An 11,197-nucleotide genomic window follows, 5' to 3' on the forward strand; every position below is an offset into this window, starting at 1 on the left:
TCTACAAACAGCCCTGTTAATGAACAATTCGGTGAACAGACTCCACAAAACTGGAAGTAGGTGTTCCAGTTAGTGAACGGTGGAAGGGCACTGGCAGTGGGAGGCCTCAGCAGGGAAAGTGTGCCTTGGTTTAAGAATGCTTTGGTTTAAGAACAGACTTCCAGAACGAATTAAGTTCGTAAACTGAGCTACCACTGTATTCTGTGGACATACAGAAGAAAGGGGAAAGTTACGCTCAGCAGCAACAAGTCAGCCACAATTGTAAACTTGCCAAAGGCAATGGAACAGCAGCAGAGCAGAACAGATCTGATGGAACCAGGGAAATCAGCCAACAAGTATAAAGCAACCAAAGGAGCCAAAGTAATCAATGTAAATAAGGCAACAGGAGCAAATTAGTGCAGGCAATAGAGCTTAGAAACAGGAGTTTGCATTTTATGGACACCAAAAAATGCAGGCAGACAAGCAAGGAAATAGGTTCCCAAAGTGCTTGTCTCATGAGTTATTCTGAATTGTCCTTTAAGGTTTGCCATGAGGAGATAAGTCCTGTCAACCTCTGGTCCTCATTCTAGCAGGTTGTGGCTGATGACAGTGGCCAAGCCACTAAGACAAGTGAGCAGGATCTAGAGTGGACCACGGTGCCTGCCAACTCCTTGGTGAGTTCGCAGCTCGTCTCACAAGGCTGCTCATCTAAGGATTACAATAAATGCACAGCAAACCTTTCATGTGCTTTTTCACACATCTCATAGCCAACCCATGAGGGCCTGAAGCCTAGTTGAAGCCACAGCAGCGATAGGAGATTGTACAGAAAGGCCAGTTGTCACACCGTCCGTGGTTGGGTGCAGAGGGTCAGTCTGGCCTGTGAATGGAGGGCTGGCAGAAACACTTGAGAAACTTTGTGCTACGGAGAGCAGGAAAAAAATGTTGCCACACGGAGTGCTCCTCTGCAAGGTTCTAGCCAGGATATTCTACTGTATTTCCTCCCAGCCTTTCTGTGTGCCCCCACCCCACCCCATCATTCCATAGACACTGAGCAGTTTGGGAGGGGATTTTACGTATTTCTTTTCTTTAACAAAACATTTTTGTACTGCTGTAAACCCCAGGTTTCCCCTGAGCCTGATGTTAACTCCTCTTTTTCAAGGATTGACACTCAGAGTTTAGTATTAGTAGAATATAGTAGAAATGTTCATCTCAGCACTCAGTGGTCATTGTGTAGACTGTCTCATTTTGCAAGGACAGCTATTGTATGGTGAAATCTCCCTCAATAAAGAAGTAGCAGACACAGCCAAGTTGCCAAAAAGATCTGGAGACCACATTTTTATTTTATTTTATCAGTAACAGAACCACTCCTCTCAAGGACTCTGAAGATGCAGTATTAAACTCGCCTCTTCAGGGTATTGTTCAGCCTCTCAGAGTTCCACATACATTACAAAAATCTCAACAAAGATCTATGGGTCAGCATGCAAAAGTGTTTGCTGTGCCCACCTCTGCTGATGTGGGCTTTGTAACAGCATTTTCCACAGCACGTCTGCCTTCCAGCAATCTCCCTCTGAGCACAAAACTAAATTTTAACACCACTGCAAATGCTATTAACAGTTCACCGAGTGATTTTTTTTTTTTAAATTTTACTTTAGGCAGTGGAGAATTTCGATCACAACAAAGGCATTCATCATAGCAGCGCCTGTATTCATTTTATAAACATTAGTAATGAGAGGATAGAGGCAGGGTTGATTGAGATCCCCAGTGTTTGCGGATCAAAATGCAGAGTTAGTGTCTTCAGTGGTTAGTAACGTTATTTCAGGTGGCTTAGTCTTCTCCAAGGATGGGGAACCTGTGGCCCTCCAGATGCTCGTCTACTCAAAATCCCATGGCAAATGATGAGCTTTAACAGGAACTGTAATCCAACAACATCTGGTGGGTCAGAGATTTCCCATTCCTGCTCTAATGGTTAAGAGACTGAGCTGTGAATCAGATTGTATGTCTCATAAAGACAGTAGGCATCTCAGTACCAGCTACAGGGAAGCAAGAAGAGGAGGGAGGAAGTATTGCCCTCATGTTCTGTCAATGGGATTCCCAGAAGTATCTGGTTAGTCACTGTAGAAAACAGAATATATTCATAGATAAAGCTTCAGGCTAATCTATGAAGGTGGTTCTTCTTCTTTATTATTTTCTAAAAGAATTACTGTGGAGACAACAAGTACAATCCTCCAAAGCAAGAACGTAAAAAAATGTAATAAAACAACTCTGATGCCCCAAACCTGGGTAAGGTAAGATATATGTTGCAGGTATAATAGAACAGTAACATTAATATTGATAAGGAAACCAGATGATAATTTAAGAAGAGCCATGGAGGAAGACTCTTATATAAAAAGTCCCAGATTTTTGCTCAACCATAGTTTCCTGAGGTAAGCCAACATCTCTCCACAGCAGCCCTATTATCTATAATACGGTAAAAAGAATATGAATTGGTTTACAGGGCCGTGCAAAGAATGACCAAGATATGGTACTGTGAAGCAAGCCATCGTTTTTCAGCTTGAGTTTCCGTACCTCTAAAATGAGAACAGCTACAGTTTCTCCCACAGGATTCTCTAAGAATAAGTACCCCCTCAACAGTTTGCATATCTAAAATGTTCTTAACATGTACTGTCAACTTTGGAATTACAGATGGTAACTATTTTGTGTGGGGGTTCTGTTCCCAGCCCCCATGCATGTTGGTGGAGCACGAATAAGCATGCTGTACCTCAGTCCTGTTGTGCCCTGCCATTACACCCCTGTTCTGCCCTATTCTGGGTCAAAAAGGACCCATGCACCAGCGATTGTGCATCAATTGGAGACGCCTAAACTGGTTGCTGCCTTTACATGTACAAAAGTTAACAGGCTGCAATGTTTTTATTACCTATTCTGTTCATACCTTGTGCTATATATGGCATAGTGAAAGTCCGAACTGGGGATTGGAGAGTACCAGGTTGCTTCCATTTTATAAAAAAGCAGCTTGCCTGGAGAGTTTTCATTTGACCAGGTAAGAGACTATTTACAAGCCAAGGCTCAGGAGCATCAAGGTGAAATTTACAACAGAACTGTATTCGTGAAATCACTTCTACAAGGAACACAAGAGGGTTTAATACAGCATCAAAACAGAAAATGCTTTGAGACAAAATACTGGTACATTTTGCAAAGCTTAGTCATCAGCTCAATCCATCACTTGCTTTAACTGCAAGCACTCAGTATGAATCTGCAGCCTTCTGCTGGATGAAGGACTGGTTTTTGTTGGAGAACACTGATGTCCTAGATCTGGAAGGGTTTGACAATGCTTTTGGTTGGCATGCATATTTGTGGTACGACAAGGTTAAAGCCCACAAATTGTTTAAAAACCATATTGTCAGAAAAGCATTATTCATGGTCTGGATGAAATACAAAGACTTGCTAGAGGGCAAGACCCCGAGGTGGCTATCACCGATGGAGGCCAAGGCTCGAAAAAGACCCAACATGGAGGCCTACTGGCCGAAATATTGGGAAATAATTGAAAAAATTGGAGACAATTGGAGGCTGCAGAGCCAGGAGAAATTAAAAAATAAGGTGCGAGACTGGTTACATTATGCTCAAATTCAAGAGGTGTTTAAAATAGATAAAAAAGTTGGTTTCCAGGTGGAAAAATCGAAATTAGAGACGGAACTGTTAGAACCAAAGACTAAGATACTTTCTAGAATGTACAACTTGCTGCTTAAATGGAATACACAGGATGAGACAGTAAAATCTGCCATGATAAAGTGGGCGCAGGACATTGGGCATAACATTATGTTTGAGGACTGGGAAAGGTTATGGAACACCGGAATGAAGTTCACGGCATGTAATGCCTTGAAGGAAAACATTATGAAAATGATATACCGGTGGTACATGACCCCAGTCAAGCTTGCTAAGATATACCATTTGTCTGACAATAAATGCTGGAAATGTAAGGAGGCTGAAGGGACATTCTTTCACCTCTGGTGGACCTGCCCAAAAGTGAAGGCCTTCTGGGAAATGATACACAATGAGCTAAAAAAGGTATTTAGGTATACCTTTCCCAAGAGACCAGAGGCCTTCCTCCTGGGCATGGTGGACCAGAAAGTGTTAAAGAAGGACAGAACTTTGTTTATGTATGCTACTACAGCAGCAAGAATTCTTATTGCAAAGCACTGGAAGACACCAGATTTACCCACGCTGGAAGAATGGCAGACGCAGTTGATGGACTACATGGAACTGGCTGAAATGACTGGCAGAATCCGTGATTTGGGAGAAGAAATAATGGAGGAGGACTGGAAAAAATTTAAGGACTATCTGCAAAAACATTATAAGTTGTATGAATGTTAAGAATGTGTACGATTAGGAAACTTTTGCTTCAGCAACTTGAATAGGTGAATTGGAAACTAAGTTATAAGAAAGATGAGGTAGACAACATGAAGTAACCATACTATGTTTATTTATAGGGTATAAACAACTGAGATACAGTATTTTAAATTTGGAAACATAGTATTTGAAAGATACAGTAAGACATGAAATAAGGTAACAAATTGCTGATGTTACAATTGCAAAGAACGCAGAATTCGGAAGATGTGGGGAAGTCCGATTGGAATTGTTAAAGTATTTTGGAAAGTTGGAATTTATGTATACTTTCTTTTTCTTACTTTTATTTTCTACTTTTTATTCTGTAAATTTCTGAATATCTGAAAGAAAACTTAATAAAATATTTAAAAAAAATAAATAACTGCAAGCACTCAGTATACAGACGAATATTTCACAAAGTAATATTCAGAGCTTTAATGCATGCCACCAGCTGGAGATCTGGGTAATGAGAACCAGTCAACACCCTGCAGCTTCTTCTAATGCCTCAAGTAGGAGGCAACTGGGGAGAGGGAGAGTCTCTGGAGAGGCTGGTCCTATCTCATTCAAGACGCATCGATTAAAACTGAGCAATGTATTCCCCACAGCTTTCTTCTGAAAGCTGCATTCTGAATGGCTTGCACCTATCCCCCTAATCCACTCCTAGAGTCAGCCCAACAAAAACAAATGAGAAAAAATATATTCCAAAGGGGCAGTCATGTTAGCATGATGCAGAAGAGAAATATTTTTGCGAAACCTGAAAGTGCTGCTCAAAATGCAGATCACAATCCACAGGTGATATTTTGACGTTACTAGATGGCCCATCCAACATGGGGCACTTTTTTCCATTTTCAGGGGTGTTTCCCCTCCCCCCAAGACAACCCACAGTCACCAATGTGCAGCCCCCTTTGGACAGAGTCTCATTCATTTGCTCCGTCAGCCCCTACAGGCTGCTTAAGCTCTGCTGCTTATATAAACCTACATTAATATTTAAAAATAAAATATAACTTGTTCAATGTTAACAACAGATGCAATAATATTGCATTTTCCAGTGCAGAGGGAAGATGTAGAGATTAAAAGGTTAAAGTTTAACGGTGAATCATTTGTCAAATGCATGAAATAATAATTTCAGTGGGTAGGTGTCTATACAGTGGGTGGTATGCGGCTAAGTCATAGAGAAAACCCACTGAAATGAATGGACAAGTTAGAATCTTCAGACTGGAGTCTTCAGACTGGAGTCAGGCTCTGTAAACATTTTGCTGAATTGTAAGAGAGAGGCTTTAAAATGCACTCAAACCCTGTGTGCAGTTTATCTGTTTTCATTTTTATTTTTACAAAATTAGTTTTACAATATCAAAAAAAAACCCTGAAATGCAAACAATTTATCATATATATCTTATCTTGACTCCCCTCCCCCTCTTTCTGTGGCTCCTTATTTTTATATTTTACTGCATTTCCAAATTAAACCAATTTATTATTTATCCCTTATGTTCCATATACATTTATTTTCCACTGCTGCACATTTTTATATTAAGCCTGATAACGTCTTAATTTGTTTACAATAATTTTGTATATACGTACTCTATAAATGATTTCCGTTCTTTCTGCAGGTTATCTGTTTTCAATTAACATACCTCTGGGCAAATAACTAGCACCTCAGCTAATCATGATTATCTACTAAATAAGCCAGCCGGACTCCTTCTCAAAAGGACTGCATTTATGCCACTAAGAAAATCCTTTTCACAACACATGCGATAATTTTGCTGCCGCTTTAAATGACAGTACACATGGCATTTATTTCACAGACTGCCTTTATCTTTTAAGAAAATACCGATAATTATGGACAACTTCAATGGTTAATATGTGGATTTCTGACTCCATACAACTGCTGGCAACATGGCTTTGCACAAATTACATTAAATCCTCTTTCTGTGGCTGAGGCGACTGTTCCTCTAAACTAGAAGTGAGAGCACTTAGGCCTGGGAACAAAATGCAGCCCATTCGGAACCATGAATGTTAGATGAGTGCAAGAAGCAACACAGAAACAAGATGAGAGTGGGACCCAGGGAAGGTGCTCACGCCACATTTAGTAGGAGCGTGCACTCAATGAGATACACCTCATCATCTGGACAACTTTTCCAAATACACAAAAAGTCCTCTTTAAAAGTATCATAGTGAAGAAAATTTCTCAAACAAAATCAAAATAAATTTAAGCAACTCCCAATGCCTGCGAGTCCAAGCTTATCCAAGCTGTCTGAAACAACTTGGAAAGGTCAACCACCCAGCATATATGCCAATGCAATATTGGAAAGCCATTGCTCATTGACAAAGAACATGCTTTGCACGCAGAAAGTCTAAAAGTTCAGTCTCTGACCTCTCAGGATCTCAGTCAACAAAAGTTGGTGGAGACTTCAGAGACTGCTGTCAAAATGGGCAAACACAACAGAGTGTTCTCTGTTATTTCACGTGGCGGCTTCTGTAGCTGCATTTGGATGTAACACTAAACCACAGTTTATGGTCCTGAGACTCATGCATACCTCCCCCACCCCAACACAGAAACAAGAAGATTGGAAGCATCCAGTTCTCTAACCCAGTGTTTCCCAACCTTTTTTGGGCAAAGGCACACTTGTTTCATGAAAAAAATCTCGAGGCACACCACCATTACAGCCCCGTGACGTCAGCGCGCAGCGTCACGCCGGGAGGGACGCACGAAAGTGTAAGTTTCAATTTTCCCCCCTCCCCCTTGCCTTCCTTCTGTGCCAACCGCCAAAAAGCCAAGAAAAAAGCCAAGACTTTAGGGCAGCAGGTCGACACGGAAGAAGCTCCTACCTAAGGACAGGTGCGACGGCCGTGTCCTCTTCTGCCACACTTGGCAGCCCTGCCTCACGGTCGTGACTCCCACCCTGATTTCTCCCCGCAGGTCGAGCGGCACAGGCAGCCCAATGTGTCCAGCCCAGACACAAGCCCCGCTTCCCCACTCTAGATCCTGAATGCGACCAAGTGCTCTGGACTCCCGAGCAGGGTGGGAAAGAGGACTCGCATCTGGTAGCCTCCGGGCTCCTCGCCTGCTCGAGGGATGGCATTGCAGGCAAGCTGCCGGCCGTCGCCATCGCCGCCCCCTCATGCGAGTGGACCTGCCCGGAGTGGTGGGCCGGGGGAGGCTCGCTCTCTGTGGGGATGTGGCCTGCACGCGCGGCCCCGCTTCCTCCTGCCCAGGGCTGAGCTCCTTACCCGCGATCTCGGTCTCGCGCACGCGGATCCCACTTATTCCGAAGCTCGCGCCACTAGCCGGGGCTCTCACACCGTGCCAGGGCGAGGCGGCGCGGCCCACTGACGTCATCGCGGCTCGCCGCCGCCCTCGACTTCCCTGTTCCCTCCCCTCCCTCGGGTCGCCGTGGTTACCGAGGACTGCAAGCTGCTCGGGCGAGCGTGGGGCATTAAGTGGGAGAAGGAAAATTAAAATTAAAACTCGCCTGAAGGCCGCCCCTCCGGATATCTTTCGAATTTTTTAATTTTTCCCGCGGCACACCAGGCAACGTCTCGCGGCACACTAGTGTGCCGCGGAACACCGGTTGGGAAACACTGCTCTAACCACAGGTTATCATTTCACCTGAACTGGGACAAACTGTAGTTATTTTAGCCACTGTTTTTCCAAAACCATCCAAGATCAGAAAATACCCTTTGACAAATTGAGGCTAGTTGAAAACAGAAACAGATGCTTTTGGTTTCCTTGCTTCTGCACCAGAGCACAGCAATAAGCATGAACTTAAGGCTCATTTGTGTAGCACTGCACTATGGTTTAACATTACATCCAAATTCCATGTTATTACGCTAGCACTAATACAAGTTAAAAGGAACTTTTCTCACTCAGAAATCCTAGGTACTATAGTTCTTGAGAGTGGAAGTCTCAACAGCTATATTAGTTTTCACCTGTAGCATAGAATCTGTTTGAAGCTTTTCCAAACAATTCCAAAAAAGCATGTTTGAAATTCTCCAGTGCAATTTCATGTGTGTATAAATGTTATCCATATGGGGCAGAAGGCTTCCCATGCTCATTGCAAATACAAGTAATACAAGTAGGCTTCCCATGCTCATTGCAAATACAAGTAATAAAAAAACTCTCACACGGAAACATCTTGTTACGGCAACTCTATGGGTGGGCACACACAAGCCCTATAAGCTACGAGAGGTCAATGTTTTGTTCGTACAAGTTGCCCTTTAATCAACAGCCCAAACAGCCTCATGCAAGTCAAGTCACAAACACACAGAACACATTCACAGCACAAATCACATTGCTTTTATACTAAATTAATTGTCATGGTGCCACCCAAAGAATCATGTATACTGGCAAGGATACTGAGGATTCTCTGTTTGGTATCCATGCCCCATGGGACAGTCTCAAAGGCACATTTTATCTCAGGCTTACTGAAGCTAACAGCACAATCGTACAAATAGATTATAGAATGATATAGGCCAGGGGTCTGCAACCCACGGCTCCGGAGCCACATGTGGCTCTTTTACACCTTTGCCGCGGCTCCGGGACGGATACTAGCAAGGGGAGGAGGCGCATTGTGCGCCCCGACACTCCCCACTGTGGCGGGCGCTGTACTGGCTGTGACGTCGCATGGGGGCGGTGCGTGCATTAGTCACACACCGTCCCGACGTCACCTTCCCGCCCGCTGTCAGATCGGAGGGCAGCGGCATGCATGCTTTAAATGTCGCAATGGTTTTGCGGCTCCCAGGTTTTTTTTCCTTCGGAAACGGGTCCAAGTGGCTCTTTTTGTCTTAAAGGTTGCAGACCCCTGATATAGGCCATCCAGTTTATAGACAATTCAGTCCACCTCCTGTTTGATACAGGAAATCCAAATAGGGTGCTCCCAACACACAGCTTGACCCACTTCCAGTAAGCAAGAGCCCCCAATACTCTGAATTGTTCCATTACTAAATTGATTTTACCAAGAAGTTCAATAAAACTATACCCTCTGAAACTTGACCTAGCACTGCCCTCTGAGGAAGCACAAGTCCTTACCTTTACATGACAACCCTCCAGGCCCTTGAAGTATACTATCAGCCCCTCCACCATCTTCTTGCTAAACATATCCAATTCCTTCAATTTCTCCTCATGCTTCTTCATGCTAATGAGCACTGCAGACCCTCCTCTGAACCTGTTCTAGTGTGCAACTCCTTCTTACAGTGTGGTGCCAAAAACCCTAGTCACAGTACTCCAGATGAAGTCAGGCTTGTGCAGAACAAAGTGGAACTATTGCTTCCCATAACTTTAAAACAATGGTTCTAAAATCACATTAACCTCATTTGCAATGACGCCACAGCACTAACTTGTGTTCAGCTTGTTACAGACTACTCAGAACCACATCACACTGAGTTTAAAGGTGCATAATTCCAGATAGGTGCGAAGAGGATTGCAGCGTAAGCTGAATTGGGGCCAGTCAGCAGGTGTTATATTGTAGGGAAGCCCCAAATACGCTATAGAAGGATGGGGAATATGTGACCCTCTGGATGTTGCTGGACTCCTAACTTCCATTGACCTAAGCCAACACAACCAATGTTCAGGGATGATGGGAGAAACATCTGGAGGGCCACAGGTCCCCCACCTGCATGACACAAAAGAAAAAGCAAGCTATGGGCGAAATGAATCATTAAAATAAAATAGAAATACATAGCTCTCGCTCCATCACAGAACTACTGTTGTCAGGGTTCCCCAGGTGGTGGTGAGAAAATTACTGAACCAGTTTTAGTGTAGAGATATGGTGACAAAGAAGATTGTAAACCGCCCTATGATCCTCAGATGAAGGGGGGGGGGGTATGTTGTTGTTGTTGTTTAGTTGTGTCTGACTCTATAGAAATCTAATAAACTACTACTACAACAATAATAATATGGGACAAAACGTTGCAGAAGGCTGCAGGTTTATAAGAAAAGCGCTGTTGTTAAAAACAACAACAGCACAGCCCTATTTCCTCAAGACACCCGAGGGTGGGTGTGAGAGAGAAAATCACTCTGTAATGCATTGCAGGTGAGGAGAGGGAGGCTGGAATTCTGTCTTTTCGAGCGACGGAAACTATTCTTCATAAAACAAGGATTATAAGTGGCTTGACGTGGTAAATGAAGGGCACGCGGATTCCTTTTCCCAATAGCCCGCTCCCCTTTCCGGCCCTTCGCATCCAAACCTTCCTCAAAGGCAGCTGCCCTACACGAGCAGCCGACCCCCCTGCCCTGGAGCCAGACCCCAAGCGGCGGCTCCTGCCCTACGAGAGGCCCTCGCGAGGTGAAGGGGCGAGGCCGCGGAGCCGCCACCGCCCCGTCTGAGCTCGGGCCCGGGTGGGCGAGCCTTGCGAGGGACCCTCCCGGCTTCTCACCTGCACGGAGAGACTCGAGGCAGGCCGCCCCGCTCCTAGCAACCGAGGAGGTGAGGGACGCAGCGAGGGAGCAGCACGACGCGGGACTTCCGCCCACACCTTAAATTCACTTCCGCCCCAACAAGGGCTCTCGTCTGCTTCACCGGCTCCAGCGGCTCTTGCTTCCGCCCGCCGTTGCCGAGGCTCCGCGTGCCTACGGATCCTCGGAGGTCCCAAAAGACCTGATCTCTCGAACTCGGTCTAGGCTTCCTCTTGCTTCGATCTGCGTGGTGCCTTGCATGTTTCTGCAAGCCTGCTTTCTTAATATAAAGCGCGGAGCAAAGTTGCCGGCATCGTTTATAAGGATAATAAGCAACCGTTCTTAAGCTGTTCTTAATTGTCGCAGTTGATCTCCCTCTCTCTCTCGCCCTCTCTCTCTCTCTCTCTCTCTCTCACACACACACACACATTACAGAGAGAAATTGTA

The 11,197-nt window shown here is 44.6% G+C and overlaps 1 protein-coding gene across 1 annotated transcript in view; it reads right to left on the bottom strand.

Annotated features, from left to right (window-relative positions):
- Window positions 1-10,887, bottom strand: part of WASHC1 (WASH complex subunit 1) — a 73,109-nt gene extending 62,222 nt beyond the window's left edge. Inside the window, exon 1 of the mRNA XM_077935127.1 lies at window positions 10,732-10,887. The gene's annotated coding sequence lies outside the window, so the exon portion shown is untranslated. The remainder of the gene's footprint in view (window positions 1-10,731) is intronic.
- Window positions 10,888-11,197: the final 310 nt, after the last annotated feature.

This window comes from Podarcis muralis, chromosome 10 (assembly GCF_964188315.1).
Source record: "Podarcis muralis chromosome 10, rPodMur119.hap1.1, whole genome shotgun sequence".
Lineage (NCBI taxonomy): Eukaryota > Metazoa > Chordata > Lepidosauria > Squamata > Lacertidae > Podarcis > Podarcis muralis.